Source organism: Gorilla gorilla, chromosome X (genome assembly GCF_029281585.2).
Source record: "Gorilla gorilla gorilla isolate KB3781 chromosome X, NHGRI_mGorGor1-v2.1_pri, whole genome shotgun sequence".
In the NCBI taxonomy this organism is placed as follows: domain Eukaryota; kingdom Metazoa; phylum Chordata; class Mammalia; order Primates; family Hominidae; genus Gorilla; species Gorilla gorilla.
Window position 1 is genome coordinate 58,793,199 of NC_073247.2, and position 26,718 is coordinate 58,819,916.

Here is a 26,718-nt window from a genome sequence, read left to right on the forward strand (position 1 = left end):
TTTTACCTTAGAAAGTACAGATGCACATCAAAACACCTTCACTGAATATAGACGCCATTACATTCTCTTACTTACGTTAGGAAGCAAAAGGCAGGTTCATAAATGTTGTTCTATTGTGTATCAACTGAAAAAGATGGATATTCCACAAAAAGGCTTTGAAGACACATGGGAGTGGAATGTGCCTACATTTAGAGCAGAGCTTTTACAGGACCACCTGTCTCCAGCCGGCTCCCAGGGACTGCTGAAAACAGCTGCTACCCTCAGAAAGACAAGATGGTCTTGTTAATGATTTCACTGGACTCTCGAATCTCATCCTCCTTGATCACCAGTGGAGGCGCAAACCTGATGATGTCACCATGGGTTGGCTTGGCCAGAAGTCCATTATCTCGAGTCTTAGAATCACCTTCCAGGCATCACGATCTTTGGTTTCTTTAATAACAATAGCGTTTAATACTTCTTTTCCTCACTGGGCATGGTGGCTCACGCCTCTAATCCCAGCATTTTGGGAGGCCTAGGCAGGTGGATCCATTGTTTTCTTAGTTGGAAATGATCCCAGCGTTTAGTGAGTACCTATTACTTAATCTAACATAACATAACTTTAATATTTCATCTCCATATGGTAAGAGCAAGAGAAAAAACATTTCAAATTACATGAAAAGTTCACTTATAAACATGTATCTCACAGTTACCTCATTTATTCATTTTAACAGTTATACCTAGATTACTTATGAAAACTGACATATTAAACAAAGCCAGTCGGCTGGGGTCGGTGGCTCACGCCTGTAATCCCAGCACTTACGGAGGCCAAGAAGGGCAGATCACTTGAGGTCAGGAGTTGAAGACCAGCCTGGCCAACAAGGTGAAACCCCAACTCTACTAAAAATACAAAAAATTAGCCGGGCGTGGTGGCGAGCGCCTGTAGTCCCAGCTACTCGGGAGGCCGAGGCAGGAGAATGGTGTGAACCCAGGAGGCGGAGTTTGCAGTGAGCCGAGATAGGGCCACTGCAGTCTGGCCTGGGCGAAAGAGCGAGACTCCATCTCAAAAAAAAAAAAAAATTATCCAGGCATTGGGGCGCACGCCTAGAGTCCCAGCTACTTGGGAGGCTGAGACAGGACAATCTCTTGACCCTGGGAGGCAGAGGTTGAAGCGAGCCGAGATAGCACCACTGCACTCCAGCCTGGGCAACAGAGGGAGACTCTGCTCTAAAAAAAATTTTAAAAATAAATAAATAAATAAATAAAGCTAGTCATTTGGAGTTATTTTCCTATTAAAACATTATTATAGCCTGTAAATGTCAGGTATCCACCCGAGCAAAAACCTTAAATATATGAGTATTTTGCCAATAACTCAGAAAATACAGCTGTTTTATTACACTCACAATATTAAATTAGTCTTACTTATCAAAGAATTGCACATAAAAGACCATTCTGTTTTTAGGTTAGGTTTATGTTTCATAACCTTAACACATCCAACAGAGATAAATATAGAACCAGTAAACCCAGCCAAAAATGTGTGGTCACAATTTTGAAAACATTTCTCATTTTATTTTACCAACAATTTTAAAACCAGCTTATTTTTCAACTACTTAATTAAGTTGCATGAACTAAATGCGTTTTAGTTAATTACTGTGTATTTATATGAGTACCTATTTAAGCCAATCTGAATAGGATTCTTTAAATAATTGTTTGCCAACGATTCCAGATTTTACCATGTAGACACATTTAACATAACACATGTACATACGCAGGAATACGCCCAAACACAGATACGTACATAAACAAAGATAACTTTCATTTTAGAATTTTGATTATGGGACAGTAAACCATACAAACTCACTGATTTATAAAAGACGTTGGATCTAAATTATATTTCTGACAAAATGGAAGAAGGCTAAACTTTATTTAAGATTTTTCTCCTCAATAGGTAATCTTATGAAGGTGGTGACCCAAATTTTGGGTAAAGCAGTTTGAGTCAGTTACCAACATGTTGAATTAGACAAAGAATTGTTAACTGTAAAAATGTGACTGAATTATGTGAGGAGGCCCAAAAGGTAAGTGGTATTCCAATAAGCTTTGTATAATGTTCTCTTGGTCTCAATTCCTCATCCTTGAAGATAAGAGTGTTGTCTTCCCTTTTAGTATAGGAAGGAGATCTTTTACACGGGAATTTCATCTTTTGCTTTTAAGAAACACTACAAAGGTCAGTGATTTTATTTTATTTGTATCTGATGTCTTTCAACTGTCTTTATTTTAATAGTCAGTATGCCAGAGTAGCTGAGGAGTTTTGGAAAAAGAGTTTTGCTTAAAGAAGGATAAAGAGGAAGAGGTAAACGAAGGAGAGGGGAAGGCTTTGGAGAAGAAAATCTCAGCTAGCTTTAGACAGTATCTTGCAGTGAGGCAGCCTTTGAGTCTTCAATGTGTTCTGGAGCCTCAAGATACCAACTGAGATAGGAGTCCCATTTGGACTGTATTATTTTAGTTCAGTTTGAGGAAAACAGACTGCGTGAATGATCCCCATAATGTTGGCACACATTAGCAGCTGGCGTCCCAGAAAGAGGGAACTATGTTGGCATGCCTTTGAACTTTGAGAGCCTGTGTGTAAATAAATTAATCTAGGTGATTCGGTTTAATGCCTAATACACAAAAGCCAAATTAAACTCTAAGCATGCAAACGATTCAGAAAATAAAGTACAAACTTACCAGGAAGCATGAGAAGCCTTCTCTAACAGAAAAATCTCTGTAACCAGGCCTCATAACCAGGAGGGAGAAAATCCCTCTTAAACAGGCCGTCTCTGGCTGGGTGTAGTGGCTCATGCCTGTAATCCCAGCACTTTGGGAGGCCGAGGCGGGCAGATCACTTGAGCTCAGGACTTCAAGACCAGCCTGGCTAACAGGGTGAAACCACATGTCTACTAAAAAACACAAAAATTATCCAGGCGTAGTGGCGCACGCCTGTAATCCCAGTTACTCGGGAGGACGATGCACGAGAATCACTTGAGCCTCGGAGGTGAAGGTTGCAGTGAGCCCAGATCACACCACTGCACTGCAGCCTGGGCGACAGAGCGAAACACTGTCTCAAAAAAAAAAAAAGAAAAGAGAAAGACAAGATAAAAAAGACAAGACAAGAAAAGAAAGGAAAAGAAAAGAAAAGAGGAGGTTTCATAACCAGGAGACAGAGAAAGACCCTTCCTAACAAATTCCCAAATAAAACTGAACTCAACTCCCCAACAAATGGCAGTTTGATCCAAGAAAGTCTCACCAGGGGGGAAAGAGGCAACCAGAAAAGCAAAAGCTCAAGGGGACCAAGTGTGCAGACCTCACGCCATAGTTCCAGAGGTCATTGATATCTCCAAGGTGAGTCAGCTTCGGACCCCACTTCTGACACCACAAATATCAAAGTCAAAACCTATGGAGATGAATCTCTTTTTTAAATCGCAATATTAAGGATGTTATATTATGGTTTTTGTTTTTGTTTTTTAAGACAGGGTCTCACTCTGTCGCCCACCCCGGAGTGCAGTGGCACAATCTCGGCTCACTGCAACCTCTGCCTCCCCGACTCAGCCTCTGGAATAGCTGGGATTATAGGCATGCACCACCACATCCAGCTAATTTTTCGTAATTTTTGTAGAGACAGGATTTCACCATGTTGCCCAGGCAGGTCACGAACCCCTGGGCTGAAGTGATCCGCCGGCCTCAGCCTCCCAAACGGCTGGGATTACAGGCGTGATCCACCACGCCCATGAATCTCTCAACATTTTATTTGAGAATCATAGAATTGTAATCTGAAGCATACACACAAACTGGCTGGTCTTTGGTATGTCCAAAGAACAACGAGAAAGTTGAGAGTTTTATTAGAAACAGAAATGTTACCTATATTTTTTAAAGCAAGTCCCTTGGCACCAGAGAAGCTTTCAGGAGTTGGAAGCTCTGATTGGTGAGTGTGGACAATAGGTAAAACAAGCCTTAGAGTCATTGCAGGTTGTTTCAGCAGTTACTAGGTAAAAGTGCTCTTAGGGTGGCAGCAGGCCATTTCAGCCACCAGCTTTGTGGAAAATTCAATTCTTGGAGCAGGTGCAATGTGCCCTGATTGGTTTCTCCCCTGGCCACTCAACTCTGACCTAGTTGTGTATGTGGAAAATGACTCAATTCAGGTGGGTTTCAGTGGCACACGCCTGAAATCTCAGCACTTTGGGAGGCCAAGGCGGGCAGATGGCTTGAGGTCAGGAGTTCGAGACCAGCCTGGTCGACATGGTAAAACCCTGTCTCTAGTAAAAATATAAAATTAGTCCGGTGTGAGGCACATGACTGTAGTGCCAGCTACTCGGGAGGCTGAGGCGGGAGAATCGCTTCAACCCAGGAAGCTGAGGTTTCAGTGAGCCGAGATCATGCACTGCACTCCAGCCTGGGTGACACAGCGAGACTTCATCTAAAAAAAAAAAAAAAAAAAGAATGACTCACTTCACATAATCAACTTTCACAATGGTTAAAGCAGAGTCCTGCTTAGCAATGCACAAAAATTCTCCTTTGTGACCCATTCATTTTACTGCTGTTGACTTTCTTGCTTATCCTTTCAGACAGAGTCACTCTCCTTTGACCAAACTTGAGTTGGGCTCCTCTGAGTCCTGTTTCTGACTAGGTCCCAACCTCGGGCTCTGTCTTTCATCCAGGAACTCTGCCCATTTAGCCTGTTTCAGCAAAAATCCTGTCAAGTCAGTTCAGCCAGAATTCCCCTGCACCTGAGTTTTCCTCCAAGTAATTTCCCATCTTCTGACCCCCCGACCCTACTCCCTGACTACAAATCCCCACTTGTCCTTGGTGGAGTTGAAGTCGATCCCAATATCACTCTCCCACTGCAAGACCCCATTACGGTGGTCCCTGTACCTATCGCAGTAGTCCCCCCTCTGAGTAAAATCGTCCCTACGATCTTTTTTTTTTTTTTTTTTTTCAGAGACAAAGTCTCACTCTGTAACTCAGGCTGGAGTGCAGTGACCCAATCCTAGCTCACTGCAGCCTCAAACTCCAGGGCCCAAACAATCTTCCTGCCCCAGCCTCCCGAGTAGCTGGAACTACAGGTATGCACCAACACGCCCAGGTATTTTTTTTTTCAGTTCTCTACAGACGCAGGAACTTGATGTGCCCGGCGGATTTTTCTATTTTTTGTAGAGACAGGGTTTCACCATGTTGTCCAAGCTGGTCTTGAACTCCTGGGCTCAACCAATCCTCTTGCCTCGGGCACCCAAAGTTCTGGGATTACAGGCATGAGCCACTGCAGCTGACCCTTCCTTACAGTCTTTAATAAGTGCAATAAATACTTGTTTGCTTTAACATTTCCCTGTGTCTTCAGTCTCCTGAAGTCTTACATGCTTGACATTGTATTTTCCTCTGTAAGTAACCTGCTATTTCTCTCTGATCATTTTAAAATATTTTTTCCTTGTCTTTCACAATTTTACATTTCACTGTTCCTGTGTGTGTACTATAATACCTTTAAATCTTAAGTCATTTTTTTAAATCTGAGGAATTCTCATTGATTACTTATTTAAGTACACTCTCCTTTTTAATGACTATATTCTCTTCTTATAAGGCTACTATTAGATGTGTTTTGACATTTATTCTTCTATCCTCCCTATTAATTAACTTTTCTTTCATTTACTTCTCTATCCATTACCGATTACTTTTATGAATTCTTTAGACGCATTTCCTCAGCTCAGCAATTGCTTTTTCAACTATATCAGTTTTAATATCCAATCTATTCCACCGAATAATTTATTTGAGCAGTTAATGTTTTCATATCCAATCTATCCAATAGGTTTTCTTTTTATTTATTTATTTATTTATTTATTCATTTATTCATTTGAGATGGAGTCTTGCTCTGTCACCCAGGCTGGAGTGCAGTGGTGCGATCTTGGCTCACTGAACCTCTGCCTCCCGAGTCCAAGCAATTCTCCTGCCTCAGCCTCTTGAGTAGCTGGAACTACAGGCATGTGACACTATGCTAGGTTAATTTTTGTATTTTTAGTACAGACGGGGTTGCACCTTGTTAGCCTGGCTGATCTCGAACTCCTGACCTCAGGTGATCCACCCGCCTCAGCCTCCCAAAGTGCTGGGATTACAGGCGTGAGCCACGGCACCTGGCCTTTTTTTCTTTATTTATTTTTACACAGAGTTTCACTCTTGTTGGCTAGGCTGGAGTGCAATGGTGTGATCTCGGCTCACTGCAACATCCGCCTCCCAGGTTCAAGTGATTCTCCTGCCCCAGCCTCCTGAGTAGCTGGAGTTACAGGTGTGCACCACCACACCCAACTACTTTTATATTTTTAGTAGAGATGGGGTTTCACCATGTTGGCCAGGCTGGTCTTAAACTGCTGACCTCAGGTGATCCTCCCGCCACAGCCTTCCAAAATGCTGGGATTATAGGCGTGAGCCACCCTGCCTGGGCTGTCAGATAGTTTTTCTATATAACCCTTTCTTCCTGGGAAGATGTGTCAGCCCAGACACTCCATGTGAGTTTCAGGGTTTCTGGATTGATAGGTCGTAGGATAGGGAGCCTCTAGAGCTGAGCTGAGCCAATTCTTTCCAGTCCCTAGCCTATGAGCCCCCAGAGACCCTTACGGGATTTCTGCCTTACAGCGTGGAGGGAGTCTACGGGTGAGTGATACTGGTTGTAATTGTGTAGCTCAGAGGGCAGAGGGAGAGGTAGGAAAGGAATGCTCAGTTACTGGCCAGCTTTGATGAGTCTGCACTTTTTCTAGGAGCTTCCCAAGCCCCTTATTCTTTAATGTTATCAGGCCACTTTGGGCTAGCACTGGGCCAGCCCTGCCAAGTTTCTGCTCTGTATGTTTACAGAACAGGTAATAAGCCTTCTAGAAAATAAGGAGAAAAAAAGAATGCAACTTAGAAAGCTCCACCTGGGCTGATCCTCCATCTGTGGCCTCTGACCTTTTCCCACTCTAAGCCATCTCATCCCCCAGTGGGGCTAAACCATCAAGGGTTTTGTTACTGGGAACTGTTCTGAACTCCAACCACTTCCCACCTCTTCTGTGGCATCTGCAGGGTTGGGTTTGGGAAGGAAGCCAGCAGCTATTGCTGGTTCACCATCTTCTTCTGGAACCAGATATGCCTTTATGCCTTTACATTTTAAAAGTAATTTGAAGTCATTACTAACAACTAAACTAAACTATATCTATCTATCTATATATAAACAACTAAAAGATATATACCACTTAACCACATGACAGGTGCTATTCTAAGTGCTTTACATGTATTTGCCCATTTAATCATAGCAATCAAGTGAGTTAAATAATGTAGTTATTCCCAGTTTACTTTTGAGTAGCCTGAGACACAGAAAGGTTATATGACTTACACAAGGTCACACAGCTTAATAAGTTGAGAAGCCAGAAACTGCACCCAAGCTGTCTGGCTCCAGAGTTTGTACTCTAAAATACTAGCGTTAACTGGGCACAGTGACTCACTCCTATAATCCCACCACTTTGAGAGGCTGAGGTGGGAGGATTGCTTGAGGATAAGAGTTCAAGATCATCCTGGGCAACATAGGAAAACACTCTCTCTACCAAAAAAAATTTTTTTAATTAGCCAGCCTTGGTGGTGCACGCCTGTAGTCCCAGCTACATGGGAGGTTGAGGCAGGAGGATCACTTGAGCTGAAGAGGCTGGGGCTACAGTGAGCCATGATTGTGCTATGGAACTCTAGCCTGGGCAACAGAGTGAGGCCATCTCTAAAATAAAACAAAATAAAATGCTAATGCTTTTAGCCACTCTACCATTCTATCATTCATTAGCGTCAGTATCCATTCCTTGAACAACAAAAGAACTTCTCTTTTTTTTTCCTGTCCCTCGTCCCATCTTCCATGTTTATAATACTGGGAATTTTATTTCAAGACTATAATTTTTTAAGTTTACAATCAAAAGTTTACACTGTTTAATAAATTTTACTATTTTTCTTCTAACAATTGCTTATTGAAATCACCTTCCTCTTAAATTTACTTTTCTTTTCTCATAGGGCTGTATACCAATAATTATTTCTGAAGGGTATATGTGTCATTAATTTTCTGAACTATTTTTTCCCTCATTCTGGATTATCCTGGCTGTATACAGATATCTAGGTTCAATTTTTTTTGTTTGTTTGTTTTTGTTTTGTTTTGTTTTTCTGAGACAGTGCCTGGCTCTGTCACCCAGGCTGGAATGCAGTGGCACCATCTCAGCTCATGGCAATCTCCACCTCCTGGACTCAGCGATTCTCCTGCCTCAGCCTTCCAAGTAGCTGGGACTGCAGGCACGTGGCACCACACCTAGCTACTTGTTGTATTTTTTGTAGAGATGGGTTTCGCCGTGTTGGCCAGGCTGGTCTCAAACTCCTGAGCTCAAGCAATCCTCCCGTCTCAGCCTCCCAAAGTGCTGAGACTACAGGCGTGAGCTACTGCACCTGGCCCAAACTTATTTTTAATCAGCTCCTTGAAAAACTTCTCCATTGCATTCTCTCTTCTCTCTTTCTCTCTGGGACCTTTCAGGATTTTATCTCTATCCTAGAAATTTTACTCCGAGGGTGTGTGTGTGTGTGCGCGCACGCAGGTGTGTGTGCACATGTGTGTTAATCAGGCTCAGAACTAGATGGCTCTTTTCAGTTTGAAGATTCATGTCTTTGTTCAGTTCAGAAAATTCTAGAATGTTATTTCTTTAAGTAGTGCCTTCTCTCCAGTCTTTCTATTGTTTTGTTGTTGTTGTTGTTGTTACTTTTTTTTTTTTCATTTTTGACGGAGTTTTGCTGTGACACCCAGGTTGGAGTACAGTGGCAGGACCTCAGCTCACTGCAACCTCCGCTTCCTGGGTTCAAGTGATTCTTCTGCCACAGCCTCCCACATAGCTGAGATTTCAGGCATCTACCACCACACCTGGCTAATTTTTGTATTTTTAGTAGAGACAGGGTTTCACCATGTTGGACATGTTTTAGATCATAGTTATCAGCAGCATAATAATAACATGAGACTATCGTGGTACAGAGATGTTAGAGAATATTCCTGAGGTGCAGTGGCAGTGGTAGTCTGATCCAGAGCTCCAAGCCATTTAAAGCTCATTCACGTTTGCATTTGTTATGAAGTTCAGATGTTGCTCACTAGGGCTTCACCCCATAGGGCCTGCTGGTGCTTCCATTGAGACACCCACTCTCGCAACAGGAAGGACCAGCTGGCCTCTGATCCGGGAGCCACTCACATGGCTTAGGAATCGCTTTGACTGTTGGCCCCTCCCTACTGTGAGCTCCTTGAGGGCCTTGTGTGCACCTGGGGCATCTGAGAAGCCCCAGTCCCAGCCCAGGGGATCCTCGGAGGCCCCTGAATGAGTGACCCCACAAGTGCAGATTCAACTCTGGTTTAGAGGGTAAAGGGATCTGGGATTGGGTTGCCAGTGTGGAGACCGAATTCAAAGAAGGATTCAGAAAGGTATTCAATGTTATTATTACTACATTTAAACCGTGTTTACAAGCTCAGAGAGGACTTTCCCTTAGCCTATTTTACATGTATTGTTCACTATTTCATAAGTGAGGAAGCTGAATAAAAAGTAGCTTAAGGGCCAGGCGCAGTGTCTCACAACTGTAATCCCAGCACTTTGGGAGGCTGAGGTGGGCAGATCACGAGGTCAAGAGATCGAGACCGTCCTGCCCAACATGGTGAAACCTTGTCTCTACTAAAAATACAAAACTTAGCCTGGCGTGGCAGCACCTGCCTGTAGTCCCAGGTACTCTGGAGACTGAGGCAGGAGAATCACTTAAACACGGGAGTCAGATGTTGCAGTAAGCCAAGATCGTGCCACTGCACTCCAGCCTGGCGACAGAGCAAGACTCCATCTCAAAAAAAAAGAAAAAAAAACTAGCTTAAGATTGTTGGTCAGTGACATATCCCAATGCAACCAGAATTGGTATGGGTACCATCTCACTTAATTCCACATTCAATGTTGATGCCTCGGTAGGGTGGTATGCCAGATCTGGTACTGCTTTCTTTGCTGCCTAGTTTAATTTCAGCAAACCATTTCTTTACCTCTCCCGTCCCTGTATTCATCTCCCCATACCATCTTTCCCCACAGTGTTTTGTCCCCTCTCTACGTTTTTACATTTACTCTCCCAGCAGCTGTCTACAAGCTTATATGGGATCCCACAAAACGATGGGAAACAGCTGTGCCCCCAGGAAAACCAAGTACCCCTGAGAAGATTAACAAGACATCTGGTAAGAGCAAACGATTTGGGAACAACCCCTCTGGCTTCCCTGGCTATGTTCAGGTGTGTGGACTGGGTGTGTGGCATGGACCCCAGACAAGCCTGGGTCCAGCCTGGGCTGAGAAGCTTGCTCAGCTCCAGATGAGATGTTAGACTTGACTTCCAGAGACACAGGGTGGAGTTGTCATCCATATAAAAAACCACGTGACAGGGGAGAGGTTCCAAGATGGCCAAATAGGAACAGCTCCAGTCTAGAGCTCCCAGCATGAATGACGCATTTCTGCATTTCCAACAGAGGTACCGGATTCATCTCATCGGGAATGGTTGGACCGTGGGTGCAGCCCATGGAGTATGACCCGAAGCAGGGCGGGGTATCACCTCACCCGGGAAGTGCAAGGGGTTGGGGAATTCCCTTTCCTAGCCAAGGGAAGCCCTGACAGATGGCACCTGGAAAATCAGGACACTCCCGCCCTAATACTGCGCTTTTCCAGTGGTGTTAGCAAACGGCACACCAGGAGAGTATATCCTGCGCCTGGCTCGGAGTGTCCCACACCCACGGAGCCTGGCTCACTGCTGGCACAGCAGTCTGAGATCGAACTGCAAGGCGGCAGTGAGGCTGGGGGAGGGGTGCCCACCATTGCTGAGGCTTGAGTAGGTAAACAAAGTGGCCAGGAAGCTTGAACTGGGTGGAGCCCACCGCAGCTCAAGGAAGCCTGCCTGCCTCTGTAGACTCCACCTCTGGGGGCAGGGCATAGCAGAACAAAAGGCAGCAGAAACTTCTGCAGACTTAAACGTCCCTGTCTGACAGCTTTGAAGAGAGTAGTGGTTCTCCTAGCACAGAGTCTGAGACCTGAGAACAGACAGACTGCCTCCTCAAGTGGGTCTTTGATACCCGAGTAGCCTAACTGGGAGACACCTCCCAGTAGGGGCCAACTGACACCTCATACAGCTGGGTGCCCCTCTGAGACGAAGCTTCCAGAGGAAGGATCAGGCTGCAACATTTGCTGTTCTGCAATATTTGCTGTTCTGCAGCCTCTGCTGGTGATACCCAGGAAAACAGGGTCTGGAGTGGACCTCCAGCAAACTCCAACAGACCTGCAGCTGAGGGTCCTGACTGTTAGAATGAAAACTAACAAACAGAAAGGACAACCACACCAAAACCCCATCTGTACGTCACCATCAAAAAAGACCAAAGGTAGATAAAACCACAAAGATGGGAAGAAACCAGAGCAGAAAAACTGAAAATTCTAAAAATCAGAGCACCTCTTCTCCTCCAAAGGAACGCAGCTCCTTGCCAGCAACAGAACAAAGCTGGATGGAGACTTTGATGAGTTGAGAGAAGAAGGCTTCAGACAATCGGTAATAACAAACTTCTCTGAGCTAAAGGAAGATGTTCAAACTCATCGCAAAGAAGCTAAAAACCTTGAAAAAACATTAGACGAATGGCTAACTAGAATAAACAGCGTAGAGAAGACCTTAAATGATATGATGGAGCTGAAAACCGCGGCACGAGAACTACGTGATGCATGCAGAAGCCTCAGGAGCCGATTCGATCAAGTGGAAGAAAGGGTATCAGTGATTGAAGATCAAATGAATGAAATGAAGTGAGAAGAGAAGGTTAGAGAAAAAGGAGTGAAAAGAAATGAACAAAGCCTCCAAGAAATATGGGACTATGTGAAAAGACCAAATCTATGTCTGATTGGTATACCTGAAAGTGACAGGGAGAATGGAACCAAGTTGGAAAACACTCTGCAGGATATTATCCAGGAGAACTTCTCCAACCTAGCAAGGCAGGCCAGCATTCAAATTCAGAAAACACAGAGAACACCACAAAGATACTCCTCGAGAAGAGCAACTCCAAGACACATAATTGTCAGATTCACCAAAGTTGAAATGAAAGAAAAAATGTTAAGGGCAGCCAGAGAGAAAGGTCAGGTTACCCACGAAGGGAAGCCCATCAGACTAACAGCGGATCTCTCAGCAGAAACTCTACAAGCCAGAAGAGAGTGGGGGCCAATATTCAACATTCTTAAAGAAAAGAATTTTCAACCCAGAATTTCATATCCAGCCAAACTAAGCTTCATAAGCAAAAGGAGAAATAAAATCCTTTACAGACAAACAAATGCTGAGAGATTTTGTCACCACCAGGCCTGCCTTATAAGAACTCCTGAAGGAAGCACTAAACATGGAAAGGAACAACCGGTACCAGCCACTGCAAAATCATGCCAAAGTGTAAAGACCATCGATGCTAGGAAGAAACTGCATCAACTAACGAGCAAAATAACCAGCTAACATCATAATGACAGGATCGAATTCACACATAACAATATTAACCTTAAATGTAAATGAGCTAAATGCTCCAATTAAAAGACACAGACTGGCAAATTAGATAAAGAGTCAAGACCCACCAGTGTGCTGTATTCAGGAGACCCATTTCACTTGCAGAGACACACATAGGCTCAAAATAAAGGGATGGAGGAAGATCTACCAAGCAAATGGAAAACAAAAAAAGGCAGGGGTTGCAATCCTAGTCTCTGATAAAAAAGACTTTAAACCAACAAAGATCAAAAGAGACAAAGAAGGCTATTACATAATGGTAAAGGGATCAATTCAACAAGAAGAGCTAACTATCCTAAATATACATGCATCCAACACAGGAGCACCCAGATTCATAAAGCAAGTCCTTAGAGACCTACAAAGAGACTTAGACTCCCACACAATAATAATGGGAGACTTTAACACCCCACTGTCAACATTAGACAGATCAATGAGAGGGAAAGTTAACAAGGATATCCAGGAATTGAACTCAGCTCTGCACCAAGTGGACCTAATAGACATCTACAGAACTCTCCACCCCACATCAACAGAATATACATTCTTCTCAGCACCACATTGAACTTTTGCCAAAATTGACCACATAGTTGGAAGTAAAGCACTCCTCAGCAAATGTAAAAGAACAGAAATTATAACAAACTGTCTCTCAGACCACACTGCAATCAAACTAGAACTCAGGATTAAGAAACTCACTCAAAACCGCTCAATTACATGGAAACTGAACAACCTGCTCCTGAATGACTACTGGGTACATAACGAAATGAAGGCAGAAATAAAGATGTTCTTTGAAACCAATGAGAACAAAGACACAACATACCAGAATCTCTGGAACACATATAAAGCAGTGTGTAAAGGGAAATTTATAGCACTAAATGCCCACAAGAGAAAGCAGGAAAGATCTAAAATTGACACCCTAACATCACAATTAAAAGAACTAGAGAAGCAAGAGCAAACACATTCAAAAGCTAGCAGAAGGCAAGAAATAACTAAGATCAGAGCAGAACTGAAGGAGATAGAGACACAAAAAAACCCTTCAAAAAATCAATGAACCCAGGAGCTGGTTTTTTGAAAAGATCAACAAAATTGATAGACCGCTAGCAAGACCAATAAAGAAGAAAAGAGAGAAGAATCAAACAGACGCAATAAAAAATGAGAAAGGGGATATCACCACTGATCCCACAGAAATACAAACTACCATCAGAGAATACTATAAACACCTCTATGCAAATAAACTAGAAAATCTAGAAGAAATGGATAAATTCCTGGACACATACACCCTCCCAAGGCTAAACCAGGAAGAAGTTGAATCTCTGAATAGACCAATAACAGGCTCTGAAATTCAGGCAATAATTAATAGCCTAGCAACCAAAAAAAGTCCAGGACCAGATGGATTCACAGCCAAATTCTACCAGAGGTACAAAGAGGAGCTGGTACCATTCCTTCTGAAACTATTCCAATCAATAGAAAAAGAGGGAATCCTCCCTAACTCATTTTATGAGGCCAGCATCATTCTGACACCAAAACCTGGCAGAGACACAACAAAAAAAGAACATTTTAGACCCATAGCCCTGATGAACATCGATGCAAAAATCCTCAATAAAATACTGGCAAACTGAATCCAGCAGCACATCAAAAAGCTTATCCACCATGCTCAAATTGGCTTCATCCCTGGGATGCAAGGCTGGTTCAACATATGCAAATCAATAAACGTAATCCATCACATAAACAGAACCAAAGACAAAAACCAAATAATTATCTCACTAGATGTAGAAAAGGCCTTCAACAAAATTCAACAGCCTTTCATGCTAAAAACTCTCAATAAACTAGGTATTGATGGGACGTATCTCAAAATAATAAGAACTATTTATGACAAACCCACAGCCAATATCATACTGAATGGGCAAAAACTGGAAGCATTCCCTTTGAAAACTGGCACAAAACACGGATGCTCTCTCTCACCACTCCTATTCAACATAGTGTTGGAAGTTCTGGCCAGGGCAATCAGGGAGGAGAAAGAAATAAAGGGTATTCAATTAGGAAAAGAGGAAGTCAAATTGTCCCTGTTTGCAGATGACATGATTGTATATCTAGAAAACCCCATCGTCTCAGCCCAAAATCTCCTTAAGCTGATAAGCAACTTCAGCAAAGTCTCAGGATACAAAATCAATGTGCAAAAATCACAAGCATTCTTATACACCAATAACAGACAAACAGAGAGCCAAATCATGAGTGAACTCCCATTCACAATTGCTTCAAAGAGAATAAAATACCTAGGAATCCAACTTACAAGGGATGTGAAGGACCTCTTCAAGGAGAACTACAAACCACTGCTCAATGAAATAAAAGAGGACACAAACAAATGGAAGAACGTTCCATGCTAATGGATAGGAAGAATCAATATCGTGAGAATGGCCATACTGCCCAAGGTAATTTATAGATTCAATGCCATCCTTATCAAGCTACCAATGACTTTCCTCACAGAATTGGAAAAAACTACTTTAAAGTTCATATGGAACCAAAAAATAGCCTGCATTGCCAAGACAATCCTAAGCCAAAAGAACAAAGCTGGAGGCATCATGCTACCTAACTTCAAACTATACTACAAGGCTATAGTAACCAAAACAGCATGGTACTGGTACCAAAACAGAGATATAGACCAATGGAACAGAACAGAGTCCTCAGAAATAATGCCGCATATCTACAACCATCTGATCTTTGACAAACCTGAGAAAAACAAGCAATGGGGAAAGGATTCCCTGTTTAATAAATGGTGCTGGGAAAACTGGCTAGCCATATGTAGAAAGCTGAAACTGGATCCCTTCCTTACACCTTATACAAAAATTAATTCAAGATGGATTAAAGACTTCAACGTTAGACCTAAAACTATAAAAACCCTAGAAGAAAACCTAGGCAATACCATTCAGGACACAGGCATTGGCAAGGACTTCAAGACTAAAACACCAAAAGCAATGGCAACACAAGCCAAAATTGACAAATGGGATCTAATTAAACTAAAGAGCTTCTGCACAGCAAAAGAAACTGCCATCAGAGTGAACAGGCAACCTACAGATTAGGAGAAAATTTTTGCAATCTACCCATCTGACACTTTTACACTGTTGGTGGGACTGTAAACTAGTTCAACCATTGTGGAAGCCAGTGTGGGGATTCCTCAAGGATCTAGAACTAGAAACACCATTTGACTAGCCATCCCATTACTGGGTATATACCCAAAGCACTATAAATCATGCTGCTATAAAGACACATGCACACGTATGTTTATTGCGGCACTATTCACAATAGCAAAGACTTGGAACCAACCCAAAAGTCCATCAATGATAGACTGGATTAAGAAAATGTGGCACATCTACACCATGGAATACTATGCAGCCATAAGAAAGGATGAGTTCATGTCCTTTGTAGGGACATGGATGAAGCTGGAAACCATCATTCTGAGCAAACTATCACAAGGACAGAAAACCAAACACCTCATATTCTCACTCATAGGTGGGAATTGAACAATGAGAACACTTGGACATAGGGTGGGGAACATCACACACTGGTGCCTGTCATGGGGTCGGGGGAGGGGGGAGGGATAGCATTAGGAGATATACCTAATGTAAATGACAAGTTAATGGGTGCAGCACACCAACATGGCACATGTATATATATGTAACAAACCTGCACGTTGTGACCATGTACCCTAGAACTTAAAGTGTAATTTTAAAAAAAACACGTGACTTGGGGCAAGTCTCCCAAATTTCCTCAGCTGCAGATTCCTAGTCCATAAGATGGAAATAAAGAATCATAGTTCATAAATTGTTTAGAAGCATTGAATTTAATCTAGAAGGCCTGATGACATGAAAGGTGCTCAAGCAATTCTATCTGTGATAACCTGGGATCATATCTTACTCAGCTCAATGCCTGATACCCAATACAGGTGTACTTCAGAGATATTGCAGGTTCGGTTCCAGACCACTGCAATAAAGTGAGTCACACACATTTTTTTTTGTTTGACAGTGCATAAAACATTATGTTTACACTACAGTGTAGTCTACTAAGTGTGCAATAGCATTAAGTCTGAAAATGTACATACCTTTATTTTAAAATAATTCATCGATAAAAAATGCTAACAATCTTCTGAGCCTTCAGTGAGTCACATTCTTTTTGCTGGTGGAGGGTCTTGCCTCGGTGTTGATGGCTGCTGGCTGATCAAGGTGGTGGTTTCTGAAGGGTGGAGTGGCTGTGGCAGTTTCTTAAAAGATGACAACAATGAAATTTGCCACATCAATTAGCTCTCCCTTTCATGAAAGATTTCTCTGTAGTATGTGATGCTATTGGATAGCATTTTACCCACAGTAGAACTTCTTTCAAAGTTGGAGTCAATCCTCTCTAGCTATGAAAGTCCTAGATGGCATCTCCTTCCAATAGAAGGCTGTTTAATCTATATTGAAAATCTGTTGTTTCGTGTAGCCACCTTCATCAGTGATCTTAGCTAGATCTTCTGGATAACTTGCTGCAGCTTCTCCATCAGGGTTTGCTGCTTCGCCTTGCACTTTTATGTTATAGAGACGGCTTCTTTCCTTAAACCTCATGAACCAACCTCTACTAGCTTCACACGTTTCTTCTGCAGCTTCTTCACCTCTCTCAGCTTTCATGGACTTGAAGAGAGTTCTGGTCTTGCTCTGAATTAGACTTTGGCTTAAGGGAATGTTGTGGCTGGTGTCATGTTTTATCCTGACCACTCAAACTTTCTCTATTTGAGCAGTAAGGCAGTTTTGCTTTCTTATTCGTGTGTTCACTGGAGTATTAGTATTATTATTTCCTTCAAGAACTTTTCCTTTACATTATATACTATTATTTCCTTCAAGAACTTTTCCTTTGCATTCACAGCTTGGCTGTTTGGTGCAAGCGGCCTAGCTTTCATCCTGTCTTGGCTTTCAGCATGCTTCCTCACTAAGCTTAGCCATTTCTAGCTTCTGATTTAAAGTGAGAGACATGTGACTCTTCCTTTCATTTGAACACTTAGCGGCCATTGTAGGGTTCTTAATAATCCTCATTTCAGTGTTGCCGTGTCTCAGGAAATAATAGGGAGGCCCAAGAAAAGGAGGCAAAACAGGGAACAGCTCATCGGTGGAGCAGTCAGAACACACACAACATTAATCGATTAAGTTTGTCATCTTCTATGGGTGTAGTTCATGGTACCCCAAAAACAATTACACATAACAGGGTGATTACAGTCAATAATAACTTAATTGTGTGTTTAAAAAGAACTGATAGAGTGTAATTGGATTGTTTGTAACACAAGGATAAATGGCTGAGGGGATGGATACCCTATTTTCCACGATGTGATTACTATGCATTTGCATGCCTGTATCAAAACATCTCACGTACCCCATAAGAATATACACCTACTGCGTACCCACAAAATAAAGAACAAAAATTATTTTAAAAGACTAAAAAACAACAAAAACAATTGCAGTAATAATGTCAAAGCTCACTGATCACAGATCACCATAACAGATATAATAATAATGGAAAAGTATAAAATTGGTGAGAATTTCCAAAAAAAATTGCAGCATCTGCGAAGCACTATAAAAATGAGGAGCAATAAAACAAAGTGTGCCTGTGTGGCCTTAACAAATACTTGCTGAATGAAAGGAGGTATGGGTGAATGTTCCCGTAAGTGAAGAGGTTGGGAATCTAAACCTCACAATGGAAGGAGCCAGAAGCTAAAACTTTAATTGGCATTTGGCCTATGTTGGTGTGGATCTAACGCCTCAGCCTCTCTAAGCCAGAGAATGTGAAAAACTGGATAAAGAAGGCCCATGGGCACTTGGGAGGGGGGAGGCATCTCCTTTTTTGGAGAAAACAGAGCCTAACACTCTCCAATCTACCCAACCCTCATCTTCCAACTATTCATCATAGGACCCAAAAGGGGGGAACATGCCTGGACCCACAGACTGCGTGAGAGAAAGCAGCTGGTGATTTATGAAGAGATCAGCGACCCTGAGGAAGATGACGAGTAACTCCGTAAGAGAACCTTCCACTCACCCCCCACATCCCTGCAGATGTGCTATTCTGTTATGATACTGGTATCCCATCTTCTCACTTGTTCCCCAAATCATTCCCTTCTCATAATTTTCTAGGGTACAGCATTGAGGCTGAATGATGAGATTTCCCATGCTCTTTCGTATTTTTTTTTTTTTTTTTTTTTGAGATGGAGTCTCGCTTTGTCGCCCAGGTGCGATCTCGGCTCACTGCAAGCTCCACCTCCTGGGTTCACGCCATTCTGCCTCAGCCTCCCCAGTAGCTGGGACTACAGGGGCCTGCCACTACGCCCAGCTAATTTTTTTGTGTTTTTAGTAGAGACGGGGTTTCCCTGTGTTAGCCAGGATGGTCTCGATCTCCTGACCTCCTGATCGGCCCACCTCGGCCACCCAAAGTGCTGGGATTACAGGCATGAGCCACTGCGCCCGGCCGATTTCGCATTCTCTTTTTACTCCCTGGCCTGTAGGTCCAGGGATGCTCCCTACCCAGGATGCTGTGGGCTCCCAAACCCCAGGTCAGCCCTGATATGCAGGCCACACCTTCCTCTAGCCTAGGAATTGATAGCCTAGGCGAGGAAGTCACTGTGGCATGAACAGATGGTTCACTTCGAGGAACCGTGGAAGGCGTGTGCAGGTCCTGAGATAGGGCAGAATCGGAGTGTGCAGGGTCTGCAGGTCAGGAGGAGTTGAGATTGAGTTGCCACGTGGTGGGAACTCACTGCCACTTACTTTCCTTCTCTCTTCTTGCCTCAGCCTCGGGGATACGACACATGCCCATGATGAGAAGCAGAACGTGGTGACCTTTCACGAACATGGGCATGGCTGCGGACCCCTCGTCATCAGGTGCATAGCAAGTGAAAGCAAGTGTTCACAACAGTGAAAAGTTGAGCGTCATTTTTCTTAGTGTGCCAAGAGTTCGATGTTGGCGTTTCCGTTGTATTTTCTTGCAGTGTGCCATTCTGTTAGACATTAGCGTTTTCGTTGATGAGCAAGACATGCTTAATGCATATTTCGGCTTGTGTATCCATGCACCTACCTCAGAAAACAAGTATTGTCAGGTATTCTCTCCATAGAACAGCACTACCCTCCTCTCTCGCCAGATGTGACTACTGAGGGGAGGTCTGAGTGTTTAATTTCCGATTTTTTCCTCTGCATTTACACACACACCTCACATGCACACACACACACCAAGTACCAGTATAAGCATCTCCCATCTGCTTTTCTCCGTTGCCACGCGTCCTGGTCAAGCCCCCCTCGCTCTGTTTCCTGTTCAGCATGTACTCCCCTCATCCGATTCCCCTGTATCAGTCACTGACAGTTAATAAACCTTTGCAAACGTTCCCCAGTTGTGCGCTCCTCTCATTATTGTGCACACAGCTCTGTGCACGTGTGTGAATATTTCTTTAGGAAAGATTCTTAGAAGTGGAATTGATGTGTCAAAGGAGTCATTTATTCAACAAAACCCTAATGAGTGTGTCCTCGTGCTGAGCGCTATTCTAGGTGCTGGAGAGACATCAGGGAACAAGGCAGACAGATGTTCCTGACCACCATTCTAGAGGAGGATGTTTCCAGTTGCTGGGTGTTTGTTTGTTTCTTCTAGAGATTGGGTCGTGCTCTGTCCAGGCTGGAGTGCAGTGGCATGATCATAGCTCAATGCAGCCTTGAACTCCTGGGCTCAAGTGATCCTCCCTCCTCAGCCTCCGGAGTAGCTGTGACTGCAGGCATGCACCATCACACCCCACTAACTTTTTTAGGTTTGTCAAGAGAGTCTCGCTATGTTACCCAGGCTGGTCTCAAACTCCTGGGCTCAAGCGATCCTCCCGCCTTGGCCTCCTAAAATGCAGGGATTACAGGGGTGAGCTGCTGTGCCTGGCCCCCAGTTTTTATTTTGATAGAGACTATACACTTCAGTCCTGGAGCAGGATTCTGCAGCAAGTGGTTGGGCATCTTGGCCTTCGCTCTCTGAACCATTTTCGGGTTCAAGGTCTGGGATGGTCCATTTGGGAGTATGTGGGAGGAGACACAGATGAAATCGTCATCTGGGGAACGTGGAGGAATCAGGCAGATGTGTGCACTGTAGACTCTGTGATGGCCAGGGAATAGAAGAGTCCACTTAGTCTCCATGCAGGGGAGCAATGGTGGGAAAGTCCCCTGGACAGAAGCATGAGACTGCCCATCAAGGGTCCCACCAACCAAGGGCCTGGGGGCTGGGGTGGGGACAGTGATTTGGGAATGGGACAGTTCTTTCTCATAGGTACCATTGCACGGTGCAGAGGGGAACATTTCTGGGGAAGGGAAAGGCAGAGGGGAGTCTTATTTAAAATCATTGTGTGTGAATGGAGACCATTAAGACTCACACCTATAATCCCAGCACTTTGGGAGGCCGAGACTAGCAGATCACTTGAGGTCAGGAGTTCAAGACCAGTCTGGCCAACATGGAGAAACCACGTCTCCACTAAAAATATAAAAATTAGCCGGGTGTGGTGGCTCACGCCTGAAATTCCAGGTACTCAGGAGGCTGAGGCAGGAGAATCGCTTGAATCCAGGAGGCAGAGGTTGCAGTGAGGCGAGATTACCCCAGTGCACTCCAGCTTGGGCAACACAAGTGAGATTCCATCTCAAAAATATATATACATATGCATATATATATATATATATATAGCTAAGACACTTTTTGAAAAAGAAGAATAAGGTGGGAGGAATGGCTCTACCATATTTCAATACTTCTTATATAGCTACAGGAATCAAGACTGTGTCGTATGGGGCGAAGAATAGACACATAGATCACTGGAACAAAATAGAGAACATAGAAATAGCCCCACACCGACTTTTTACAAAGCAACAAAAAGAAGGAAGGATTGTCTGCTCAACAAATGGTGCTGGAGAAGTTGCAGAGCCATAAGCTAATAAAAAAAAGACCTAATCTTCATACCTTTATACAAAAAAAAACTCAAGTGGATCATAGATTTAAATCTAAAATGTAAAACTAAAACAGAAACTTTTACAAGAAAACATAGGAGAAACATCTGAGATCTACAGCATAGTAAACAGTTCAAAAAGCATAATCCATAAGGAAAAAAATTAGATTTCATCCAATTTAAAACTTTTGCCCTGCAAGAAACCCTGTTAAAAGGATGAAAAAACAGGGTATGGAATGGGAGAGAATGTTTGCAAACCACATATCCAACAAAGGACTCACATCCAGAATGTATAATGGATATGTATAGTACTCTCAAAACTCAACAGTAGGCCATGGCTCACGCTTGTAATCCCAGCACTTTGAAAGGTCGAGGTGGATGGAGGGCAGATCCCTTGAGGGCAGGAGTTTGAGATCAGCCTGAGCAACATGGCAAAAACCCATCTCTACTAAAAATACAAAAATTGACAGGCATGATAGTTCGCGCCTGTAATCCCAGCTACGTGGGAGGCTGAGGCATGAGAATCGCTTGAACCTGGAAGGCGGAGGTTGGAGTGAGCCAAGATCATGCCACTGCACTCCAGCCTGAGTAACAGAGCGAGAGGCTCTCTCAAAAACAAACAACAAAAAAAAAAACTCAACGGTAAAAAACAAACAAATAATCCAATTAGAAAATGATCAAAATATATGAACATACATTTCACTGAAGAGGAAATAAGCAAATAAGCTCATGAAAAGATGTTCAACACTAATTTGCTTCACTAGATGCAAATTAAGACCATGATGAGGTATCACTACACACTTATTACAACAGCTAAAATAAAAGACATAGTGACAACACGAAATGGTGACAAAGATGCAGAGAAATTGGACACCTTGTAAAATGCTGCTGGGAAGGTAAAATCTTACAGCCACTATGGAAAACTGTTTGATAGTGTCTTATAAAACTAAACATGCAATGAGCACACAATTCAACAATTACACTTCAGAGAAATTAAAATTTATGCCCATCCAGAAACTTATACATAATTGTTCATAGCAGCTTTACTTGTAATCGCCAGAAGCTTGAAATAATCAATATGTCCAACAATAAGTGAATGGTCAAACTGTGGTACATCCATACCACGAATTACTACTCACCAATAAAAATGAACTATTGATTCATAAATATTAATGCCTTGGATGAATCTCCAGGGAATTATGCTGAGTGAAATAAGCCCCTAAAATGTTGTATACTATAAGATTTCATTTGTACAGCATTGTAGAAAAGACAAAATTGTAGAAATGAAAAACAGATTAGTGGTTCCAGGGGTTAGGGATGGTGGATGGGAGGAGAGTGGGTATTACTAAAAATGAGTAGCACAAGGGATAGCATTGTGGTGATGAAAATGGTTTGTAACTTTTTTTTGAGACAGAGTCTTGCTCTGTCTCCCAGGCTGGAGTGCAGTGGCATGACCTCTGCTCACTGCAACCTCTGCCTCTCGGGTTCAAGTGGTTCTCTTGTCTCAGCCTCCCATGTAGCTGGGATTATAAGCGCGTGCCACCATGCCTGGCTAATTTTTGTATTTTTAGTAGAGACGGGGTTTCTCCATGTTGGCCAGGCTGGTCCCAAACTCCTGACCTCAAGTGATCTGCCTGCCTCAGCCTCCCAACGTGCTGGGATTACAGAGATGAACCACTGCACCCAGACATGTTCTGTATCTTTTTTTTTCTGAAATATAAGCTTTATTTTAAATTCAAAGAAATATTAAACTTTCTTTTACGAATTATAATCAAGCACTCAAACAATTTAGGAATTTTAAACACTAATTCTTAATTGAAAATAATGACATCCATAGAATACATCCTGATGTTGGCCAACATGAAGTTTACTTAATATTAGTATTTTATATATGCTTAACCATTCATCCTTCCTAAAATTCAATGATAACAAAGATTTGACTTTATAAGGTGGAGCCTTTTATGTAATATGCTAGAGATAACTTTTTCAAATACAAAACATTTATACCAGCAAGGAAATTATGAAAGCATATATAAATTATACTGAAGGATGTGATTTAAAGGCTGTCTGTATACATAGATGCATTTCACCTTAGAAAGTACATATGCACATCAAAACACTTTCATTGAATATAGATGCCACTACATTCTCTTACTTGTATTACAAAAGCAAATGGCAGGTTCATAAACGTTCTTCTATTATGTATCAACTGAAAAAAACATACATACACAAAAAGATTTTAACGGCACATGGGAGTGGAATGTGCCTACATTTAGAGCAGAGCTTTTACAGGACCACCTGTCTCCAGCCGGCTCCCAGGGACCATTGAAAACAGCTGCTACCCTCAGAACGCTAAGATGGGCTTGTTAATGAGTTCACTGGACTCTCGAATCTCATCCCCCTTGACCACCAGCAGAGGTGAAACCTGATGATGTCGCCACAGGTTGGCTTGGCCAGAAGTCCATAATCTTGAAGTCGTAGACACACCTTCCAAGCATCACAATCTTTGGTTTCTTTAATAACAATAGCGTTTAATAATTCCTTTCCTCGCCGGGCGCAGTGGCTCATGCCTGTAATCCCAACACTTTGGGAGGCCAAGGCAGCTGGATCACCTGAGGTCAGGAGTTCGAGACCAGCTTGACCAACATGGCAAAACTCCATCTCTACTAAAAATACAAAAATTCGCTGGGCATAGCAGTGCGTGCCTGTAATCCCAGCTACTCAGGAGGCTGAGGCGGGAGAATCGCTTGAACCCGTGAGGTGGAGGTTGCATTGAGCCGAGATTGCGCCATTACACTCCATCCTGGGCAACCAGAGTGAACCTCTGACTCAAATAAATAAATAAATAAATAAATAAATAAATAAATAAATAATTATTTTCCTCTTACGGCAGTTACAACATCAGAAGGTAGCTTCATGGATTCATTTCTCAAAATAATACCCATTTTTTTTCTGTATTTTCAGCAAGGTTTTCTTCTTCTAAAACCTCAAGGGCTGCAATTGTCACTTGGCAGCCTAGTGGATTGCCACCGTATGTGGACCCATGTTTCCCTGTCTTAATGGTCAGCATTATGTCATCGTCCCACAGCACTGCAGACACAGAGTATCAGCCCCCAGAAAGGGCCTTTCCAAGGAGGACTATATCAGGTCTGACATTTTCATGATCAACAGCCAGCCATCTACCAGTTCTGGCCTATCCTGACTGTATTTCATCAGCAATATACAGATCCTGGTGCCTGGTGCAGAACTCTCGCACTCCCATTAAGTAACCTGGATCTGGAACAACACCTGCTTCACCCTGAATTGGTTCTACCATGAATGCAGCCACATTTGGATTCTGAAAAGCACTCTCCAGTGCAGGCAGATCATTGCAGGGAATGACGTCGAAGCCAGGCACAAACGGTCCAAAATCATCATAACTCGTCAGGTCTGTGGAACTGGAGATAGCAGAAAACATCCTACCCCAAAAGTTTCCAGCTGCGAAAATAACCTTTGCTTTGTATTTCTGAATGGCCTTCACAGTATAGCCCCACTTATGAGCTAGTTTACAGGCAGTCTCTCCAGCTTCCATTCCTGTATTCATAGGAAGAACTTTGTGGTAGTTGAAAAGTTTAGTAAAATACTCCTCATATTCACCAAGTACGTTATTATAGAAAGCTCTAGAGGTTAAGGTCAATTTCTTCCCTTGACTCTTTAGTGCATTCACAATCTTGGGGTGACAATGCCCTTGGTTGACAGCACTGTAAGAACTCAGAAAGTCAAAATATTTTCTGCCTTCTACATCCCATAAGTAAATACATTTTCGTCTCTCCAGGGCTACAGGTAAAAGATGGTAATTGTGCGCACCACACTTAGATTCCCTTTCAAAAATGTAATCAGAGGTTGGAGGGCCTTGGACTGTTTTCTTTGGGTTTTTTTGTTTGTTTTTTGTTTTGAGATGGAGTTTTGCTCTTGTTGCCCAGGCTGGAGTGCAGTGGCACAATCTCAGCTCACTGCAACCTCTGCCTCCCGGTTTCAAGCAATTCTCCTGCCTCAGCCTCCCAAGTAGCTGGGATTACAGGCATGCACCACCGTGCCGGGCTAATTTTGTATTTTTAGTAGAGATGGGGTTTCTCTATGTTGGCCAGGCTGGTCTCGAACTCCCAACCTCAGGTGATCCACCGGCCTTGGCCTCCCAAATTGCTGGGATTACAGGCGTGAGCCACCACACCCGGTCTGGATTTTTTTTTAGTTGCAACAGATGTAGCAGAAGCCACTGAAGAATGAGCTCCACGACTAAGTACAGCAAACCTCTGCAAAGGTGCTAGTTTGGAAAACATTGTGTCCTTCAAGTAGAAAAACCACAGATCGACTATTTTTTTCTTCCCATGGTTCAGACTAGAATACAGATTTTTAACCCAAGATCCAAGGATGATCTTCAGAGAGTCCAAAATCTCCTGACAGTGCCTGAGGACCACCCGGGACACACACTGTCTACAAAGCACAGCCATGTTCTGTATCTTGATTATGGTGTTGGTTACAGGAGTCTACACATGGGATAAAAAGGCATAGGACTACACACACTATTGTACCAATGTCAATTTCCTGATTTTGATATTGTACTATAGAATTTTTACACTACTATAATATAGAGGAAACTGAGTAAAGGGTATATGGGACATCTCTGTACTATTTTTGCAATTTCCCATAAATCTATATTATTCCTAAGTAAAAAGGGAAAAACATACAATTTTTTTTGAGACAGGGTCTCTCCCTGTCATCCAGGCTGGAGTGCAGTGGGGCAATTATAGCTCACTGCAGCCTCAAACTCCTGGGCTCAAGCAATCCTCCTGCCTCAGCCTCCCAAGTAGCTAGGACTACAGGCACATGCCACCATACCCACCTATTTTTTTTTTAAGAGATGGGGTCTTACTATATTGCCCAAGCTAAAAATACATTTCTTAATGAAAGATCAGGATGAGAAACAACAGGCTTATCTGAACACCTGCACAATAACCAAATACAACTTCTAGAAGTGAAAATGGTGATTCAAATAATTAATAAACTTATTAAACTGCAGATTAGACACAAACGAAGAAATAATTAGCGAACTAAAATATAGCTCTGAGGAAAACACACCATTAGAGATAAAGAAACAGAAAATAGGCCAGGCATGGTGGCTCAAGCCTGTAATCCCAGCACTTTGGGAGGCTGAGGCG

The 26,718-nt window shown here is 42.9% G+C and overlaps 1 pseudogene; it reads right to left on the reverse strand.

The window, feature by feature from the left end:
* Window positions 1–260: 260 nt before the first annotated feature.
* Window positions 261–25,921, reverse strand: LOC101152792 (ornithine aminotransferase, mitochondrial-like; annotated as a pseudogene).
* Window positions 25,922–26,718: the final 797 nt, after the last annotated feature.